This window comes from Rattus norvegicus, chromosome 15 (assembly GCF_036323735.1).
Source record: "Rattus norvegicus strain BN/NHsdMcwi chromosome 15, GRCr8, whole genome shotgun sequence".
In the NCBI taxonomy this organism is placed as follows: domain Eukaryota; kingdom Metazoa; phylum Chordata; class Mammalia; order Rodentia; family Muridae; genus Rattus; species Rattus norvegicus.
Window position 1 is genome coordinate 60493929 of NC_086033.1, and position 22646 is coordinate 60516574.

The following is a 22646-nucleotide window of genomic DNA, read 5'->3' on the forward strand; positions in this document are numbered from 1 at the left end:
CCTCTGTTTCTCTAGTTCATCCTCGTGTCATTTGTGATAGCAGCTCTTACTCTACCTGGCACTGACATCCTAATTAAGCTGCCTTTTCTGAAGAAAAGGCATCAACGATCTTACCCAGAGATGGGCCCCGTGCAAGGTGCAGTACAAACCTGACAAGCAGAAGTGTCTTTTTTTTTTTTTTTTTTTTTTTGGTTCTTTTTTCGGAGCTGGGGACCAAACCCAGGGCCTTGTCCTTTAGCTCTACCACTGAGCTAAATCCCCAACCCCCAGAAGTGTCTTTTGATGAAACAACTCTGCAAGGCAACTATTCACTTCCTGACTAGACTTGAAGCCTGCTCCCACAGCAGGGAACTGGAGGTACCATCCTCCCTGACTACACTACAGAGCTATAATAACTAAAACAGCATGGCATTGGCATTAAAATAGACACGTTCATCATGGAAACAAAATTTGAAGACCCAGACTTAACTCCATCCACCTACGGGCACCTGATTTTTCCAAAGAACCCAAAAGACGCACTGGAGAAGAGACAGCATCTTCAACAAACAGTGCTGGTCAAACTGGCTAAATGCATCTCGAAGAAGGAAAACAAATCCTTATCTAAACAGAGCTCTCAAAAGATGAAACACAGATTGTTGAGAACCTGTCTGCAAAAAAACATCCTTGGACATCAGGGAAATGCAATCTGAGGCTACTTTGAGATTGCATCCCTCCCACCCCCCAGTCAGAATGGCCAAGATCAATAAACAGAGGGCAGCTCGTGCAGGTGAGGATGTGGAGTGTGGGCAACACTCATTCATTGTTGGTGGGGTGCAAACCGGTGAAGCCACTATGGAAATCAGTGTGGAAGTTTCTCAAGAAGCCAATCTGCATCTGCCTCCATGGGACCAGAACCTATCACAGCTCTTGGCCTTGGCAGTAGCTTAGGATAGCTTAGTCAATGGCCACGTGAGCACGATCGAAGACTGGCATTCAAACAGCACTGCAGAGACAACCGTGTGGGGAAACTGGAGATGTGGGCCATTCTTAGGAACTGTTCAGGCACAACCTTGGTGGGAAAGCTGGCTACATTCATTCTGAGGACTGGAGCCAGGGTGCCCGCTTTGTAGCCTGCCTGTCTTTCCATAAGCAAATGCCCCTGTGGCCGGTGTAAGCAGTTGATTGTTGAATAACTGGAAGTTTATGCCAAAATTAGAAGCCATTCTGTTTTTATGCACCACAAGCTCATCATTAAGGGAAGCCATCTGTCTCGTCTGCCTTATTGTCGTTGGGTGACATAGGAAGGGGCTATACCTGTGAAGTGTGTAAGTACTCAGTCGCTGCTGGTAGGAGAGGTCTATTTTGGCTCAGTTGAGGATACAGTCCGAGGTGACAGAGAAAGCCATGCCACACAGCTGTGGTAATTCCCCCTCTGACAGCAGTTATGATGGCAGCTGGGACTTATGGCTTATTCATATCTCAGCACATCAGGAAACAGAGAACTGAGCAAGAAACAGGGTCTGAGCCAGGAGAGGTGGCTCTAGCATGCAGCAGGCAGAGGCAGGTGGATCTCCGTGAGTTCAAGGCCAGCCACTGCGACACAGTGAGACCCTGTCTCCCATAAAGGGAGAAGGAGGGAGGCAGGGTGTCAGGCTACAACTCTCAAATACTCACCTCTGGTAACTCATGCAACCAGCTATGTCCTCTACCCCAAAGTTTCTGCAATCTCCCAAAACAATGGCCAGAAACCAGGGTTCAAACACATAAGCCAGAGGCAGGGGCTGGGGGAGGGTGGCATTATACACTCAAATCCTGACAGGCAGCATAGAGAGGAGTTATCACTGTGAAATGTGTGTGGAGACCGTTTATCTGTAAAACGTGTACAGCAGCTTCTGTTTATAGACAGTGAAATTAAAAGGATAGATTTTCTAGATTTTCTATCCCTCCATATTTAACCAACACGTATATCTCCAATATATGATTCTGCTTGTCAGGTGGTCAAAGACAAACTACAAAGGACTCTAAAACTGGAAGTCCGCCTCCGTGGTCAAGAGGCTTTGATGCCCTCTCCTGGCCTCTGAGGACACCTGCATACATGTGGAGTACATTAACATAGACACATATTCATACATACACATGAATAAAAATAAAAATGTTTTTAAAAAAGAAGTCTGTCTTCATTGTAAGTTTGGACCTTGGTGCATCATGGTGTGCTTTTTTTTCTTTTTCTTTTTTTGTCTTTCTGACACTTTTGTGCGATTATAAACCACTGTTTTTCCCTCACAAGCTCAGGCCCTGGAGGGTAAACCATCGGCTCTCACCCTCATTCCTCCCGCTCACCTCCTTCATTGGTCACCTGGGAAGCTGCTTCCAGCCCAGCTCTCCCTTCACCCTCTGAACTTGCCTGTCCCTTCCTTTTGGTTCCAAGCTAATCTAACTCTGCACCTTGAGGCCTTCTCTCCCTCTTGAAATTTTATCTGCCATGAGTGTCCTGCTTTAAAACACAAACAAACAAACAAACAAACCAGTAAATTCGAGTTGAGAGCAATTGCCTTGTATTGCTGAAGCTCAAGGTTCAATTTCCCATATGATATAATAAATGACAGACAGACAGACAGACACTAGCCTCCTTAATAAAATAAGTGTATTTATATTACTTTCCTTCTATTAAATACTACAGTTATTCCTATCTCCTTGTCCATGAGTACGAGGAGGACTTAAAATATGTGTGTGTGTGTGTGTGTGTGTGTATGTATATATATGTATGTATATGTATATGTAATGTATATGTATATGTATGTATATAAACCTCACTTCATCTGGGTAGGCTTGAGTCAGTAAGCCAGATAGGTAAAGGAACCTACACATATTAATACCTATCGAGCCAGCCTGACATCTCAGGTCTATAATCAGGAGGTGGGGGCAAGAAGATCACAAGATGGCGGCCAGCCTAGGTGAGCTCTGTAGAAAGTATAGGTAATTCAGCATTTAGGGTCCTTTTCTTCACTCCTGTTATTCAATGTGTGCATTTACTCTCACCTAGCTTTAGACAGTTCGGTGGTTAAGGGCACTGACTGCTCTGCTGAAGACCTGGGTTGGTTCCTAGCATCTACACAGAGGCTCAAAACCACATGAACCAAATCCCAAGGAGATCTGATGCCTTCTTCTAACCTAAGTGCCTGACCACATAGGAACACACACACACACACACACACACACACACACACACACACACACACACACACACACACACAGAGTTTCAAATTTTTAGCATTAAATATTTTTTGACAAATCACATTCATAGGAAACAACTGTGTCTCTTCACTCAGTGTCTTTCCCTGTGTGGAGTCATAGTCAATGGGACTCCATCCTTTCTCCATCAGCACCAGTCTTGTTCCCCAGCCGGACAGGCAGGTGGGCAGCTGAGGCTCATAACTGAGCATGCTCACTCGCTACAGCTCTCCCTCCTCCTCTCATGGCCACTTGCCCACACTTACCAAGCTACACCCAGCTGTGCCTCAGGGTGACACTGGATTTTCCAGCCGATAAAGATGGCCACTTATACACAGGAGTAAGAGCTCAACACTGCCACCCAAAGCCAGTGCTGGCACCAGCCGGATCCAACCCAAAAGAAAACTCTCCTTCCAATGCTGAGGGGGTGTTTTTGTTTTTGTTTTTGTTTTTGTTTTTGTTTTTTAAATCAAATAGCAACAGGGCTGGAGGACTGCGGTGTGAACCACAAGGGATAGCAATATCCCAGCTCATAGGAGAAGAAGCATTCAGAGAAGTTTCTGGAATCAATACTTAATATGAATAGAGCAAGGGATGACATAGTACTTTGTCATTTACAGTATCACAAGCATTTCCCTGCTTTTAAGCTACACTTGGTGCACTGTGCACACACAGTTTTGTGTGTCAGAACAAGCATGGTTTTGTGCTTTCCCAAAGGTATACAGCCAGACACTCTGCAGGGGTGGCCCACATCAGGGCCAGCTCAGGTGTCCTGCCCAGGCTATCATCTATGATGCCTACAGCTCTGTGCAACAGAGTCAGATGAAATGAATTTACAGGATAAAATTAATGTTCAAAATAGCTTTGTGTATGCGCATAAAAAGATAAAACATTTTTAATTTACCAGAAATGACTGTTCACTTTTACATACAAAACACAGGACAGTGTACACTTTCCCACTCTGGTTCTTTGGAATGTCTGTGGTGACAGGAAGCTGTAGTCTGGCCACCAGAGGGTTAGAACAAATGCGGCTCACACGGGTGACTTAGGAAGGGAAAGCAAGTGACGGCCTGAAGCTTCATGAGGTTGCCTGGCTATGGGAATTCCTATGACCTCATCTCTATTTTCAGGAAAAAGTTCAATTTGCAAAAACATAGGCCAATTATACCACAGGACCGAGGTATGCCTACCCAAAACTGGAGCACGAGGATGGTCAGGAAAGGAGGATGACGAGTCTCCAGCATGTAGGGGACTCTACCCACCTCTAAGTGGATCCAAAAGACTCACTTCACTTTGTATGCAATATTGTAAACTGTTAAGACATCTGTGCTTAAATGAAATTAATATGTTCTAAAGCAAAACAATAGTGACTATATAATATAGCCCAATTACCCTGTATACAAAATGCTTCTTTTTTTCAGAGCTGGGGACCGAACCCAGGGCCTTGCGCTTCCTAGGTAAGCGCTCTACCACTGAGCTAAATCCCCAGCCCCAGTAACTTTTCTATATATTCTTTTCCTCAACTAGTTTATAATTTTCTTTTCTTAAGAAATGGTATTAAAAATAAAATCAGGGGGTTGGGGATTTAGCTCAGTGGTAGAGCGCTTGCCTAGCAAGCGCAAGGCCCTGGGTTTGGTCCCCAGCTCCGAAAAAAAGAAAAGAAAAGAAATAAAATAAAATAAAATCAGTTGGAAAGTAATTATATTCTGTGAATTCTTATCTAGTCCCTAAAATTAATCATTCTGTTTTTAATACATACCTTCGTTACAGAAGTTCATGAGTATAAATTTCTAATTAGAGAGCTAAAAACTGCATGGTTTTATAAAGGGTTATTATATTGAGAAGGTACAAAATACCCACGTCTCCTTATACACACTTTCATACATTACAATGAACTGCAAGATATGGCCACCAGGTGGCAGTAGTGCTACACTAATGCTCAGTTCTTGCCTGTGTTTCATGGATGACATAAGGGAACTGTCATAAAGGGTTATGAAATCTGGCTGGGTGTGGTGGCACACACCTTTAATCCCAGCCCTCAGGAAGCAGAGTCAGGCAGATCTCTGAGTTCGAGACCAACCTGTTCTAACATAGCAAGTTCTAGGACTGTCAGGGCTACAAACAGGCCTGTTTTAAAAGAAATTTCCTAGCCCTGAATTAACTTCTCCTTTATAATCAAATGACCCTACTCATTTCCAAGAATAATCCTTTTTCCCACACACATTTTGATGTAACCACTTTCCCATGTGGCCACAATGATGAAGCTACTTTGATAGGGGCATGTTGATGGGGCTTAAAATAAACTACTAAACACTGTCAATTTTTTTAACTAGTTAACTCATGGGCAAAACGACTCCACACCATTCCTGGCCCTCAATAAACCTGGCACTCACCATGCTCCCAATTCTAGTTTAGGGCTAGGGATGGGCTTGGGGTCCCTGGTGTGGTCAAGAACAGAATAGAAAGAATGAAATACAAGCAGCCAATGGGCGGACCTTGTGCGGCACCACACACGCTACCATTCATACGGAGGTCAGGAAGAGCCGGTCCTCTTCATTCATAAACATAATGTATGTGTCTGATTTCTGGAATTCTGGTCATGTGCTCAATATTCACATGGCTTCTCTTTCTTCCCCAAGAGAATATCTGGGTCCTGATGACACAGGAGTGTTCATTTAGACATCTGCCAGCCCTCTAAATTCAGAGTCACATGGGCTAATTTACACACAAATACACACATGGTACCAGAAATTCCACTAGGAGATGATTTGCATGGACAAGATTTGTACCCCAAAAAGATAAACTAGTTTGTTTTGTTTTTTAAGTACCAAAATTTCACACACACACACACACACACACACACACACACACACACACACACACACATGCCCCAAACCACAGCACAGCACACCACACCACACAATAGAAACTATTGATTGTCCTCTGTATTTAAGATGGGACAGAGGAAGAATCAGAGATTCTGAAGTCTGAGCAAATTACTGGATTAAACAGCAGTAAAGCCACCCAGATCACCACCACCACAGATTCTAGACTGTTGACAGCAGCATGTCCCCTCACCTGGATCTATCCCTGATGTGCTGGCAAGTTTTATGTCAGCTTTACAAAAGAGTCGTCACAAGGAAAGTCTCAACTGAGAAAATGCTTCCATGGGATCTGGCTATAAGCAAGTCTGTAGAGCATTTTCTTAATCAGTGATCGATGGTGAAGGGTACAGCCTACTGTGGGTGGTGCCATCCCTGGACTGGTCCTGGGTCCTATAAAGAAGCAGTTTGAGCAAGCCCTGGGGAACAAGCCAGTGGGAAGCACCCCTCCATGGCCTCTGTGTCAGCTCCTGCCTCCAGGTTCCCGCCTTGTTTTAGGTCCTGCCCTAATTTTCATTTCAGTGATGGACTACGGCAGTGGTGTTCAACCCGTGATCGAGACTCCTTTGGGTGATTGAATGACCCTTTACCAGGGGTCACCCAAGACCATTGGAAAACACAGATATCTACAATTTGTAGCAGTAGCAAAATTATAGTTATGAAGTAGCAATGAAAATGATTTTATGGTTGGGGACACCACAACATGAGCGACTGTATGGAAGGGTCGCAGCGTTAGGAAGGTTGGGAGCCACTGGACTATGATGTTAAAGTGTCGGCAGAATAAATGCCTTTCTCCTTAACTTGCCTGTGGTCACGCTGTTTCTTTACAGCAGTAGAAACCCTAACTGGGACACCGGTCTTCTGCCACTCCCACTCAGGGACCTTTGCCTACTACTCCATCATTGTCCAGAAAGAAACTTAGCCGGTTCCTGCTACTTCTACACAGTGGCCTCATCTCCAGCTTTACACCCAATGCAGTCACTTGTCTTAACGCACAGAGGTGGAGGATTCTGACCCCAGCGGAGTGCTGGAGACCTTGAGCAAATGGCTGACTCGGAACCTGGATCTCCTCTTCTAATGGATAATAACGACAACGACAAACACAACCACTAGCACTCTGGGGTGCTTCGAGTCCTGAGTGTTTCCTCCGTCTCTGCACCCTGAGCACCTAGTGCTGCACCGAACAGCAGCGTGGGAGCTCGCCACCCACCGCCAACACCGCCCACCGCCAACACCGCCCACCGCCAACACCGCCCACCGCCAACACTAACCCTCACATCCAGGCCACGTTTCCTCTCAAGTCGGACCCACATGTCTGAAATGAGCCTACCTTTACTTTTATATTGGAATTTCACGGCAAGCGATAACATAACGAGTACACCTTTTATGGGGTGTCTCAATACATGTACACTTGTGTAAAGTTCAAGTCAGACTGAGCCATCTAGCACCCCAAACACCTCCACGGGGAGAACATATGCTTTTCCTCCCGCTCTTCGAGGTATGGAACACAGTCATTCTCCGAGTCACCTGCTGTGCAATGGCATGCCAGGATTTCTGACTCTCCTGTTTAACCCCTTCATCAAGTCTCCTCCTACCCCATGTCCCCTCTGAAACACCCCAGCCTCTGGTAGCCATTGTTCTGAGATCAGCTCTTGGATCCACACACGAGTGCAACCATGCAGCACTTGCCCTCCGTGCCTAGCTGATTTCGAGTAATAAAGCAAGCTACAGTCCTTCCGTGCACTACAAACGGCGTGGCTTCATCCTGACTGTGGCTGACTGTAGTCCACTGGGTCCTCGCACGACACTGCTCGCAATAAAGCAGGGGGAAGAGACGCAAACACAATCTTACTACAGGTTGGCAATAACCAAGGATTGGCAAGAAAGCGTACTGTCGTCATGACAACCAAAATACCCCTAGTCCTCCCTGCCTGTAAGTGCAAAGACAGATGCTAATGGCTGCTGCCTCTGGCTGTTCAGGAAGGGTATACCTGGTGTTCCCCTAGAAGAAGAAGTGTAAGCACCACATTCCAGGGCTACAAGCGAGTCCTAGAAAACAACTTCTCTTGCTCCCCCCCATCTGTGCTGGTGTGAATAGAAGTGGCCCCCACAGACTCATCTATTCCAACGCTTGGACCATAGAGAGTGTCACTATTAAGAGCTATGGCCTTATTGGAGTAGATGTGGCCTTGTTAGAGGAAGTGTGTCACAGTAGGGGGCGGGTTTGAGGTCTCCTCTGCTCAAGCTATGCCCAGTGTGTCACAGTCCCTTCCGCTGCCTGCAGATCAAGATGTGGGATTCTTAGCTCCTTCTCCAGCAGCACGTCTGCCTGCTGCCATGCTTCCCTCAGTGATGATAAGGACTAAACCTCTGAAATCATAAGCCAGCCCCAATGAAATGCTTTCCTTCCTAAGAGTTGCAGTGGGCATGGTGCCTCTTGAAACCCTAACTGAGACACTATCCTAGCTTGTTCTCACAGCCTGTCCCCCTTAGAATTATTTCCTTGAGAAAACAGGCCTCACTCGGGTCCTACCACCACACAAAAGCCACCACAGTTCTCAAAGGACACATGAACACAAAACCCATACGCTTCCTTACCAGATATGCCTTGCTTTCCAATCAACACCGGTGACCCAGAACTGCTGCTTCCCTCCAGGTCAGCTTGCAACCCCACTCTGGCACTGCTGCTGCTGGCCGTGCAAAGCATAGCATGTCTGATAGATGGTGAGATCGCTCTTTAACTACCTTTCCACAGGCCAGAGTGCTCTTCCCCAGGGCTGCGCGTTGCCTCGCTTAAATCGTGGCTCCCCTGCCTAATCTTCTAAACGTCACCCAGGCAGAGCTCACCCACCTACATGTCCAAGCACAATGGCTGCATTCGCAGCCAACATTGGACTCTTACAGGTCACTGGCACACTAAGGATGCTTCCCCTGGAGGCTCATCTTCTCGTTTATGCTACTCTTGCATCACTCTACCCTCAGGAAATCCTCCCTGGACATTTCCCTTGGAAGGGGGAGTAAATAAAGATTCCTTCAACTAGATGCTGAGTAAGGCATGTCCAGGAGGCCCGGCCGCAGTTCCTAGCACTCACATCAGTGACTTTACAACTACCTGTATCTGCAGTTCCGGAAGATCTGATGCCCTGGCGCACTTATGACACACATACATACACGCGAGCACCCATGCATACATATGAAATAAAAGTAAGTCACTTAAAAACAGAAACAACAGCAACGACAAAAATCAGCAGCTCCTTGGTCTCTTAAAAACATTTTCGCTTTCAAGAGAGGAAGAAATTCAGAATTAAAACTTGAGGCTTAATTCTCCCTACTCTCTACCTGCCACCCACTCCGTGCACAGTAGGCTTCTTCTCTTGGCATTGTCAGCGGCTCCCTGCACTTCATTAGCCGATGGCTCTCACTCTTCAAATGGGGCCTTTGGTTGTTTTGGTAGTCACCTGTTATAACTCCCAGGTTTCCAGAAGGTTCTCCTGACAGTCACTGAGAATGCTGCATAGCCCCCAACCTATACCTCTAATGGTCTCAGCGCCATCATACTGGGAAGGTTTCACTGTCCTCGGTATGAAAGATTCACCAGCAGGCCCTCTCCTGGCCCACGGAAATCAGACCGGTGTTATTAAGAAAGCACAGCTGTGTCCCCTGGTAGACTTCTCTTGGCAGGCAGGCCGGAGTCACTACAGCAAGCATTTGCAGGATCCAGTGTCTCAGAAGCCTCCAGAGATTGCAGATCAAGTCAAGAGAGTCAATGACTCTTCTCATTAACTTTCCCCACAACTTGAGGTAAGCCGGACTCATTCCTTCCCAAATGGACCTCAAGCCACATCTTGGACATCTTCAAGCTGTGGAGCTGGGCCCTTGCCTAGCATTAGGTTCCATCCCAGTCACAAGGTGGGAGAGCTGGAAACAGCATCATGTTAGGGGCCGCAAACCTCTTCTAGGTCGTGTGGGTGTTGCTACCACAAACGGTTCTGTCTGCGGCATTTGATCCTCAGCCCAAACGTAGCAGAATGAAATCTATTTCAACAGCATCCCATTACAGCCCTTCTCGAAGCATCCAGAGCGTCTCCCTCCTCCTACTATTCCTCTTCCAATGTCTAGAACAGGTTCAGTCTTTCCACTGCCACATTTTTTAACCTGCCTTTGAGAATGTTCTTCTCCTCCACCCCACTCTCTCCTCTCCTTTTACTCGGCTGTGACTTTTCCTTTCCCACCTTTGTCCTGCCACAATCAGGCTCTCAACTCACAGTTCAAACCACAGCTCTTCGCGCACAGAACCACTCTTTCTGAAGCTCTCTTCCAGGAAGCTGTGTCAAGCCCTGCCCACCAGGTCTCTCTGTAGAATGGAGATGATCCTTAGCTACACTGCTAAAGGAGCAGCCACCAGGGATGGTGAACGGTGACACAGAATCTCAATTTTCCAGTGTACTCAATTAATTGGTTTTCATTCAAACAGACACGCTTGGCCAGTGACAGGCAAGCTCTCCACTCATCAAATGACCCAGGCAGTTTCGAGCCACCTTCATTCTGAATTGTTCTTGCAAGAAACCTTCTCTTCTGTTTTGGCTTTCGGTTTTCTGAGAGGGTGTTACAGCCATTTCAGGCTGGCCTGGAAGTCACTATGTGGCTCAAGCTAGCCTCAAACTGTAGCAATTTTCCTGCCTCAGCCTTCAGAGTGTTGCAATCTAATGGGGGGGCGGGGTTTGGGGGAACCACCACATCCAACTCTAAGAAACTTTAACTATACATTCTACAGAACTGGATATCAAAATGTGAAGAACTTAAATGAGCTGAAGAGGCCAGTCTGGGCACAGGATGAGCTGGGACCACATAGCACGAATGGACAGAGAGAAGGCAGGCATTAATGGGGGTGGGGGCAGATGGGTGAGTTACAGGAAGATGGTAAAAGTTAGGGGCAAAGTAAAAGGGGTGAAATAGAGAGCAAGGAAGACAATTACAAGGAAATAAAGATTTGCGTAGGCTCAAAGCCCTGTGACAGCGTCACAGCTAATGGCTAGACCTACTTTCCCTCACAACAAGGTTAGAGCTGCAGGCATTTAGTTCAAGCTTCAAGAAGAGTCTCTCCTCTAATCCCAGCAGTCAGGAGCCGGAGGCAGGAGAATCTCTGTGAGTTCAAGGCAAGCCTAGTCTACATAGTGAATTCCAGGAGAGCCAAGACTGCACAGAGAGTCTCAAAAACATCCAAGTCTGTCCAGTACCTTATGTCAGAGAGAGGGGAAGCAGCGATAGCAACCTGACAGTAAAAGGGAGATTGTCAAGTGAGCTTGGCATCGAATTCTCTGTCTATAATAGCTGAGATATTCTGTTCAATCCCTCTTTAGGATAACAAGAGTCCAATCATTCTTGTAAAGTCAATCAATATCAATCAATACAAACCAAACTATGTTGAGGCCCAGGCTGTTCCCCAACCATAAGCTACACAGCAGCACAATAAGTCATGTGGGTACCATCCAAGGACGAACGTGTATCGTGGTGCATATCTGTGTGCCCACCCTATGTCTGTCAGTGCTGTCAGAGCACACTAAGAAATACAGCTCTGGCCGAGTGTGGGACTCACTCTGGCAGTCCCGGTGTGGGACTCACTCTGGCAGTCCCGGTGTGGGGACTCACTCTGGCAGTCCCGGTGTGGGGACTCACTCTGGCAGTCCCCGTGTGTACAAGGTGGAGTCTGTGAATTCGAAGCTACCTTGATCTGAATAACAAACTCCAGGACAGCCAGGGCTACACAGAGAGACCATGTCTCTAAAACATACAAAGAAACAAAACAAAACAGTAAGATAAATGTCCAAGCAAGTCCTTCTACACCCAGTGAAGCACTTTTGTGGCCTCTGTGGATTCTGGGAAAATCCTTAAACTTCAGTGAGGTGGACGACCAGACCAACCTGTCTGGTCCTTTTCCCGTTCACTCAGTACCTCTGAACACCATGTGCCACCAACATATTTGTTCAGGAAGGCAGGGATTTTCATGTGTGGTAATTTCTACGTGGGTAATTGGTTGGCACATAATTGACCCACACACACATCCACAAATAAATATTTGCTTAATAAACAAAGCATCGCGCTTACCCTTGCTAACTAGGGCTGTTTAACAAACAGTGGAGCTGCTCTCAGCTCTTACATACCAGGGATACTGAACCACACTCAGCTACTCTCTGCTGTCTCAGGTCATCATCCAAGTGCATTGACCTAATCCTTGGGGCTGCCCTAGACTCCTGATCGATACGCGATGGTCAGCGCATAATGGGGGGTCCAAATAAAAGTGTCAAGATGCTGGAAATGGATGCGCAGACTGGAGACATTACAAGGGGGTCACTAACAGGCCTTCATAAAGGGAATAAGGACACAGTGAGGTCCAGCTAGAAATGTCTAGGAAGGAGCCAGAGACTTACTGGTTACATACAAATCTATGTAACGGTTACTTACAATGCTGTGGTTACTTAACAATTCTAGGGATGGGGTGGGGGAACGAAAAGATGAGGAGCTCGATCTTAAATAGATGTTAGTGACAAAAGAGAACCCACAGGCAGAGACAGCAGCCATCCCTGCCCACCACGGCTTCTTGCTTCCTTTGCTTTTACAAAGGCGTACTCCTGACGAAATACTACACACAAATCAGGAAGGAAAGAAACAGTGCCAAGCTAAAACACACAGGGAAGGAAGCCTGGAAGGGCCACACTTAAGGATCTTATTTCTAGGGTTGTTGGTGGGGCACAATACACCCCAAAGAACTGTCTCTTAAAACACATCTCCACTGTAACCACGAATCAGCAAATAGCTTAACGATTCATGGTTATGAGTTTACAATATTAACTCATAGGATGTTTTTAGCTTTTTTCCGAATTCATATTTAAAACTGCTAGTTTCACACAGGCTTCTTAGCCATCGTCACTCTCATTCCTTCAACGTTCCAGAGGCTTCTGGAAAGGCAGAAGACTGTGAGGTTCAACAAAGTGAGAGATCAAAGCTGCACCATTTTCAATGATGAAGCAGGTGGACGAATGAGGACTGACCCTGTACAGCCACACAGCGGCAGTGCGGAGAGCTGGAAGCCAACTTGAGCAGACCAAAGGGCTCATGATCTGATAGCACCAGGTACCTCTTAGTGCCTGAGCCAGGGCAAAAGCAAAGAAACTGGGTGAAAATCTGAATCAGAACCTCTGTATTCCTCCTCCTCCACCAGCAGCCCCCAACCCCACCCCTTGTTTCTTCAGCTCTGCTTTGCCCCAAATGTACCTCTCCCACAGCAGAACAAGACTCGGGGCTTATCTGGAGAGAGCCAAATGGAGAGTGTCAGGAATAAAAGACCCAGAAATAATCAAAGGCAGAGAAGTAGTGATGTGAATAGCGCCAGGTTCCTGGACATACAATGTAACAGACTTACAAGTTGATGGGGGGTTGGGGATTTAGCTCAGTGGTAGAGCGCTTGCCTAGCAAGCGCAAGGCCCTGGGTTTGGTTCCCAGCTCCGAAAAAAAAGAAAAGAAAAGAAAAAAAAACAAGTTGATGGCAGCCAGGGCTCTACGGTTTGCTATTGGAAAGTTCTTTGGGGACCTGACAAAGCCAAGGGGCGAGGATGTCGGGGCTTGCCAAGAAAAAGCCTAGTTGGAGTTGGGGATTTAGCTCAGTGGTAGAGCACTTGCCTAGCAAGCGCAAGGCCCTGGGTTCGGTCCCCAGCTCCGAAAAAAAGAAAAAAAAAAAAAAAAGAAAAGAAAAAGCCTAGTCAGGTTATAGAATGAAACATCTGCACAGAGACTTCAAACAGCTTCCAGGGTCCAGCTTCAGGGGTTGGTGGCTCTGCAGTGTGTGTGTAGGGGATGGGGGTTCCATATCTCTGGAGTCAACTGACCACAAATTGAAACATTTTTCTTTTTTTTTTTCTTTTTTCTTTTTTTCGGAGCTGGGGACTGAACCCAGGGCCTTGCGCTTGCTAGGCAAGCGCTCTACCACTGAGCTAAATCCCCAACCCCTGAAACATTTTTAACTGAACTTAGGATGCACACTTTTTTCTTGTCATTGTCCCCTAAACAATACAGGATAGCAGCTACTCACACACCATTCATTAACACCCTGTGCTAGATGTGAGTAATCCAGAGACTGCCAAAAGCTCATAGAAGGGTGAGTGTGCCTGTGTTGAACACAAACATTCACATTATATAACATACATTTGGTCTTCTGCAGACTTTCTTCTTTTTTTTTGCATCCTTTAGGGAGCATTAAAACCAAGCCCGCAGAGATGCTGAAGCATGATAGCGGCCACAGGAAGCCCCACGCGCACACAAATGTTTGTGTATTTATCCAAAGGGAAGTGAAAATACAATAGAAAGGTTGCAAAATAAAGTCAAGAAATCTCGTAGGAAGCACAATAAAAAGGCAAAAATGCTAGAAAGTGGGGGTCTGGGGAGAGACTGGGACTATGTGATGACAAACCCAGGAGGGCCAGCATCCAAACAATGACAATACCGAACAGAATAAGTAGAACAAACAGAAGGAAGAAATAACTCAAGATGATTTCCCAGAACTGAGCCCTGAATGGGGAGAAGCCCACACAGTCGATGAAAATAAACCCACACTGTGAATTCTGCTGTGAAGTTACAGATCCCTGAGGAGCAGAGAAGATCCTGAGCACTTCCAGAGGGTAGGGTGGGGGCGGCGCCCCACATCATCACGCAGCCAGACTTGCAAAGGCTTCCTCGGTGCTGGGAGCTAGACGGCAGCAGAGGGTGGCTTCAGTGTTGCTCCAGTGTTCTGAGAAAAGGCAGCTTCCCACTGAGCAGGGTTTTATTTGTTTGTTTTGCTTTGTCTAACAGCATGCTTTCAAGTTCCTGCTTTTCTTTTCCTCCTTCACTGGCATACATCATGATGGGCTCTACAAAGACAATTTCTTTCAGGCTTAAACCCACTTGAGAGAAACGTCCAGTGTGAGAGGAAACTTCAAGCATGGACGCCACACGTGCATGGCTCCCTCTTACTAGAGGCTCAAGCCACCACACCTCAATAATTTTTGCAGACTTTCCTTTCTCAGATAATTCCTTCAACTCCACCTCCAATAGACTCCCACCTTTAAAATGGCCCCCATCCAAAACAGGAAGACAGCATGCTTATTGTGTAAATTGCACTGTGCCTTGAAGAATGTGAGGTACATGGTATCTCTATTACTGAATGGAAGACTGGAGAGACCAAGAAGTTTACCACATAAATAAGATACATATTAGTTGCTTTTCTAAGCTGTGATCAAACACCTGATAAGAAGCAACCGAAGGTGGTGAAATAGTTATTTTTAGCTCACAGATTAAGCAATATACCCATCCTAGCAAGGAAGGTGGGGCGGTGGATGCTTGACACACTAGCCACACAGCCGGGACAGTCAGGAAGCCGACAGGAGACAGGAAGTAGAGCCAGGCTATGAGTCCTCAAGGCCCACCACAGAGACCTATTTCCTCTAGAGTGGCCCCGCCTCCTCAGGCTCCACCACCTTGCCCTACAATGACACCAGCTGAAGGCCCAGTAACCAAACACTAGAAGCTGTGGGGAACATTTCAAGTCCAAATCGCAGCAGGATCTGAAGTGATTCTGACTTCTGAAAAAAAGGTTATTTGTGATCTCAAACTGCTGAGTTTACACAAATGAAAACTTAAAAGATTCACAAAAATAGAAAATCCTATTATGAAAAAAGCAAAACACAGAAATGAACGTAATTTCAAAATAAAGACGACATTTACAGGTATGTTTCTCTTCTTCTAGCTTTAGCCACAGATTTGTCTCACACAGAAAGATATTATTTATACCGGAATATCGTCAAATGAATAAATGGCCCACCAATCATTGAAATATCAAGTCAAAACCTTAATTAAGCTGTATCAATTCTGAAAATTGTAAGCTAGTGGTTTTCTACAGATCCTGGATTAACTATTTTATAGATGTATAAATGTAAAAATATTTAGCTTCACACCAACATAGCAATAGTAACATTTTTAATACACACACACACACACACACACACACACACACTCACAAGAACTGGTTTTTCTCTAAGGGGAAAAAAAACCAGAAAGTTGAAAGGTGTACAAAAAAAGATTAATTATTGGCATCTAACTCAAGTTAAAAGTGGTTGAATATCTCTAAGAACACAACCATTATAGCCATCATTGAATTTCTCTTTCCGACAAGGATTCCCGGCTAAGTGAGCATCTATGCCATTTCCGGAGCCCTGCTATGCACTGGCAACAAGAACAAAGGAAGCCCACTCAGGCCCGGAGGTTCCTCACCCTCTCTCCTTCACCAAGTTTCCTGACACATTTCAAGGCCACTTCTAGCCAGGGAAACTAATGACACCACAGTTCCTATTTGTTTTCCAAGAACTTTGCATAGATTTTCTTTAAATGAATGTTAGCTATGTTCCAGAAGTATCTTGGGAGATATGGAGTCAGGAATCTGTCCATCTCCTTGCTTGCCCGAGACTGTGTAAAATAACCAAGCTCTAGGCCTCCCTCTTCGTAGAAACCTGACAGTAGGAAATTTTGAATCTTTTCAGAATAAGTCTGTAAAATGTGCAGTGTGGTACACTAGCTCCGAATGCCTACCAACTGAGAGTCCTCAGCTCATTATCACATCTGTACATTTAAGACTTAAAAAGTGAATACATGCATACACACATAGATACATGATACATACATACACACGTATGTCTAATATACACACACAAACCTCTGAGAAGCAAGACTGCACGGGTGAGAGGACCAAGGTCTTTGAACTTTCTCATGTGTTGTACAAACCCATGCTAACACTCGGTGTTTCCTCCCAAACCCAACTGGAGGCATAGACTGTAAGGAAAAGCCTGACGGACGATCTGGAGTCAAGGTGTGTATCTGAAAGCTACTTCAAATCCCAAACCGAACGCAACGCAGAGTTGTCGACCAGCTGTTGCCAAGGATATGTGAAGATTTATTCTCTTTTGATTCGTGGTGTGTGTGTGTGTGTGTGTGTGTGTGTGTGTGTGTGTGTGTACACCACGTGCTTGCAGGTGTCCTTGGAGGCCTGAAGAGGGCGTCACACCTCCTGGAGCTGGAGTGCGTGGCTCAACCACAGTGCTGTGAACCAAACTTGGGCCCCTTTGAAAGAATAACACAGTCTTAACCAGTGAGCCTCCTTTCCAGCCCCACTGAGCACTACGACAGAGCCTTCATACACTCCCTACGAGTTTCTTTTATATTGCAGTACAACACAGGTAACCTAAAACTTGCCACCTTAACCAATTTTAAGGGAAATCCTGAAGAGTGTTAAGATGTCTGCAAGATGTTTCATTTCGCGAATCTGCAACTTGCCAGCCATCAGACAGTTCTTCCTTTCCCCTCCGTAACTCAGCAGCCACTCTCCCACTTTCTGACCCTACAGCTTTGACCACTCCAGGTAGCTGACTTGGCTGTCTGTTTCCAGATGTGTTTCACTTAGCATGCCCTCCTCTGTGTGAGTCAGTTTCCTTCCCATTTGAGATGATGAATTATTTCTTCTTTCAACACTTGGGTTTCTTCTACCTTTCAGCCGCCATGAGTTCATATGCAAACATCGCTTCGAGACTCTGAATACAACTGTTCTGAATGATGACCCAGGAGTGGCACGGCTGGGCGATCGTTTTTTGAGGAACCAGCCGAGCTGCTGAGCCTGCTTCACAGTCCCACATCCACGCACCGAGTCCAATTTTCCCACATCCCTTTCCCCTTATTTGCATCCATGACAACACTTCCCCTCTTTTTCTTTTCTCATTATAGGAAGCGTCTAAATGCATATAAGACCATAACCCATTTTGGTTGTTTATATAGCCCTGGCTGGCCTGGAAGCTGCTGTGTAGACAGACCATGATAGCTTCAAACTCTTATAAATCCTTCGTCTCCCTAGTATTGGGATCAAAGGTCTGAGCAGTCGCGCTCGGCCTGCTATGGGTTTGACTTGTAGTCCCCTTCATGTGTGTACCCACAACTGATATATCTATCTCTTTGTAGCACTATCTGCTCTTCTGTACACGTTGTGTGCATTTGTGTGCACATTTATGGGTGTGCTCAAGCACAAAGGCCAAAGGTAGGTATCTGACCTCTCCTTCAGTCACTCTCCGCCTTATTTTGTGAGGCAGGATCTCTCACTGAGCCTAGATGTTTTCATTAGACTGGCTGGCTAGGAAGCCCCAGGATCCAATTGTCTCCAGTCTGCCAAGAGGATTTGACATGAGCACTGGGGATCCAAACTCAGGACCTTACCCAGGAGCCGCCTCCCCAGAGTCATCGTTCAGGTGTGCTCTTTGTACTTTTGTTGTTGCATGTGATGTATTCTGCTCATTACTCCCCTGACGTACGGCTTTAAGATATCTCCTCCTATGCCGTGGTGACCCCTCACTCTGGTAAGTCTGCTCTTTAACTGCCAGGGTTTTTCTTGGTGACGGTGGTGGTTGTTTCCGTTTTCTTGGTTTTAAGTTTACTATTTTTTTAATGACATTAGGTTCATTTCTATCACTGTGCCCCCAACACCACGATCTCTCTTCCCAGCCTCTGCCGCCATTTCAGACGGAAACTCGAGACTCTTTAAACACTGACTTCCTACTCTCCCAACTGCACCCAGCCCCCCGGCAAGTGCTGTAGTCCTGGTCTCTGTGAGTCTGTCCAGTACTTCATGTGAGAACAAGACACTTGTAATGGACAACTTTTATGTTTATACACACTAATTTAACATCTCCTCCTTTTATTGTGCATGCTTTGGGTATCATGTCTACAAAATTAACAGCAGATCCAATTTCCTGAAACTTTTCTCCTGTTTTCATCTTAGAGTTTTATAAGCTTTAACTCTTTCTTTGGGGGTCAGTCAGGACAAATCTGAACTGACATTTATACATCTGTAAGTAGAGGTCCCAGGGGTCGCTTTTCCAAGTACACATCAAGTTTTGAGTTTGTTACAAACTGCCATTTGTCTTCAGAATGCTCTTGGCATTAGCGGTGATTTGAATGAAAAAACAGTCCCCAAAGGCTCATAGGGAGTGGCTTTATTTGAAAGACTAGGACAGGTGGCCTTTGTCAGAGTAGGTGCGGCTTTGTTGGACTAAGTGTGTCACAATGAGTGGGCTTTGCTCAAATGCTCAAGCCAGGCCTGGGGTTTCTCCTCCTGCTGCCTGCAGATCCAGAAGTGGACCTCTCTGCTCTTCCATGATGACAATGACCGAACCTCTGAAACTGGAAGTCAGCCCCAATGTTTTCCTTTCTAAGAGTGGCTGTGGCCATGGTGTTCCTCACACCAACAGAACGCTGACTAAGACAGCGTCCTTGCAGGACATCCCCTGACCAACACACACAAGCTTCTGGGCCTTCTTTCCCAGTAGTTTACATGCAAGTACCTCGCGTTATTCCAGGTATGGGTGTGAGAAAGTGTGAGCTATCCAACACAGTTCTCCTCTTCATGATGGCTGCCTGCCTGGGATACCTTGAGAATTTTAGAAGACTTTTTTGTATTTTTGCAAAAGATGCCACTGGGGTTCTGAAAGGGTCGACCCTGTAGACCCCTCTCAGGGCAGTCTCAACAATCTGCAACCTGCCAACCTCAGACCCCAGATACCTTCGCTTTGACTTGTGCTTCATGATACCCAGCACTCACTTCCCTCTCCCAATTTCATAGGAAGTATCGTTAGGTAGCCACACTCCGCGCTCAGCCCACGTACTGCTTCCATTAACTGCTTCGGAACTGCCTTCTGCTGTCTGCACAGTTAGGTTCTCTCTGAGCGAAGGCTGTCTTCTTTCTTTCCAAGCCGTATGTCTCTCCTTTTTGACTCAGTGCATTAACTAGGAGCCCCCAGCATGGTGCTGAATGAAAACACCGAGCAGACGTCCTAAGGCTGACATCATTCCTCCTGAGGCCTTAGCATCAGAGCCTCAGCAGACTGGTCTGTTAACTGTTCCGCGTGTGCTCATAGCAGGCAGATTCCAGGCGAAGGGAAAAGACCTTTGTGACTCTCAACACAGCAAGCATAAAGAGCAAGTTCCTCTGGTTTCTCTCATCCTTCACTGTGGTGTTGGGAGGCTCAGACAGATGCCTCTCCATGCAGAAGCTTGTGTTACTGAACAACCCGCTTTGGGTGTCCACTGTTTTTTAGTAAGCACCAAGCCAGTCTCTGTCCCACAGACAAACGCAGTCACACTCCTCATAGGTGCTCCCTGCAAACACTCTGGGAAATGACTCAGGTCATGCTGGGAAATGCTTGGTCACTTTTAGGCAGTCATGTCGATGAGACTTCTGTGGGTGAAATTTCTCTGACATTTCTTTTTCTTTTTCTTTTTTTTTGGGGGGGGAGGGGAGCTGGGGACCAAACCCAGGGCCTTGCGCTTCCTAGGCAAGTGCTCTACCACTGAGCTAAATCCCCAACCCCTGACATTTCTAGAAGCCCAATTTCATAGCGAACTTTATTCTTCTGGCTCGTAGTAAGATCTTTCTACCCTCTTCTTCCAAAGCAACGTCTAAGCTGTAGGCGCAGGGGTTGTGTTGTCAGTATTTCAGTTGGGACTGTGGTAGACGTGCTAACACGGAGAAGGGAAATCTCGTGAGGCCTCAACCAGACACAAAGGACTACGGACGACCAGGAAGTGCTGAGAGCAGGAGAAACAGTCTCCTCAGAGAAGAGCATAACTGGTTATCCAATACCATATGCCCAGCTCTGGAAACTAAATTATAAACTATTATATAAACTAAATATGTGTGTGTGTGTGTGTGTGTGTGTGTGTGTGTGTGTGTGTGTGTGTAATTACAATTAAAAGGAGTCCTGATTTTGAATGAAAGGAAAGGGGTAGAGAAAGTTTGGAGGGAGGAAAGAGAAGGAGACACATAATATGATTATATTATACTATCAAAAAATCTAAAAGAAAGAAAAAGAAGATTGATTTTTAAAAAGATGTTCAAGACACCACAGTCCTGGCATAGCAACAAGATGTCCTAGAGCACAAGAAATCCAGGACCGACCATCTCTCTCCACAACACATTCTTTCGATCATATTGATTTCTGGCCATGTACACACTACCTTTGGCATACCATTAGTTGGATATTCTAATCAGTCCATCAGAGACTAGGACCTAATCTGATTAATTGGTATCCTACGTCAGTTAATGAAAGCTACTGTCCTGAGAAAGCCAACTGCAATGCTGACCACACCTGTTCCTCCCAGATTCTTAGACTCTCAGCCGTAGGGGGATTGAGGATCAGCAGATCCTACATAACCAGGATGTAGTCTAAGGGCAGGGCTGTTACTCTTCAACCCTATACAATGGACTTTTAAACGATCTGCGGATTTCTGTACTGTTAACAATCAGAGGGAGGGACAGGCCAAAAGCAGCCTCCACACCCACTGAAGACATATTGCATGGTCCACTCTCCCCCGTGTATACACAAACATGAAGGAGCTCGCACGCCACTGGATGATTTACTGCTGATCTCAAGCTGTATCACAGCGGCAGCGACAGTGGCTTATTTAAGCTGCTGCCCAGTGAGGCAGCCGTTGAAGCCACACAGGCGGCAGCCAACCTTAGACGTTTGGAGTGACAGGAAGAGCAAATGGATTCATTTTAGATATAGACAAAGGAGTTGGAGAGATGGTTCAGTCAGCAAATGCATACCCCACAAGCATGAAGACCTGTGTTTAGATCTGTGGAAAGGACAGGGATGGTGGCTAAGGCTTCGAATCCCTGCTAGGAGATAGGCTAGATAGCTCCCTGAAGCTCACTGGACAACCAGTGTAGACAAAGATAAGTGTTTCAAAAGATAAGGCAGAGAACAAGAAAGACATCCATGTGACGATCTGGCTTCCACAGGTACATGTGGTCCAGTGTATGTATGTTCACATACCCGTACCAACACATACATATCACACATTCTTCCTCTTACCCACACCAACACATACATACATACATACATATCACGCACATATTCTCTCTGTGGGTATGTGTGTGCCTCTCTCTCTCTCTCTCTCTCTCTCTCTCTCTCTCTCTCTCTCTCTCTCTCTCTCTCTCTCTCTCTCTCTCCTCATCCAGGGAAGGGAGACACTTTTAACCAAGCACGTTCAGAATTGAGGCTCCAGAGCCCCTGTTGCTGACACAGCAGTTCAACTCCCCATGTCAATACCAAGTGTTCTGATCTTTGTAACGACACGGGAGCGACCAAACCAACGGCTGGCCAGCTGCTGCTTGTTGCGGAGATCACACTATTCTTTCCCCAGGTTATACCAGAAAAAAAAATAGTCATTTGCTCCAAATCCGTAACTTCTTGAGATCCAAGTGCCAGCACCGCATGCAGCTCCAGAAAGCAGTGTGCCCTTTCCCGGATCTCCTTTTCCTGTCAGGTTCCCTGAGCACTTCTTCTACCCTTACAAACAATAAATTGAAAATGGGATTTCTCCTTTCGCCCACAGATTTCTTTCTTTGATTTCCAAGCATTTGATGGTTTTTAAAACCCTATTTCTGACTCCTCCTCCGCCACCACCCCTATTTCAAGTCCCACA

General features: G+C 46.1%; 1 protein-coding gene across 4 annotated transcripts in view; it reads right to left on the reverse strand.

Moving 5' to 3' along the window:
* The window catches only part of Dgkh (diacylglycerol kinase, eta), a 169499-nt gene that overhangs the window by 103650 nt on the left and 43203 nt on the right, over nt 1-22646 (reverse strand).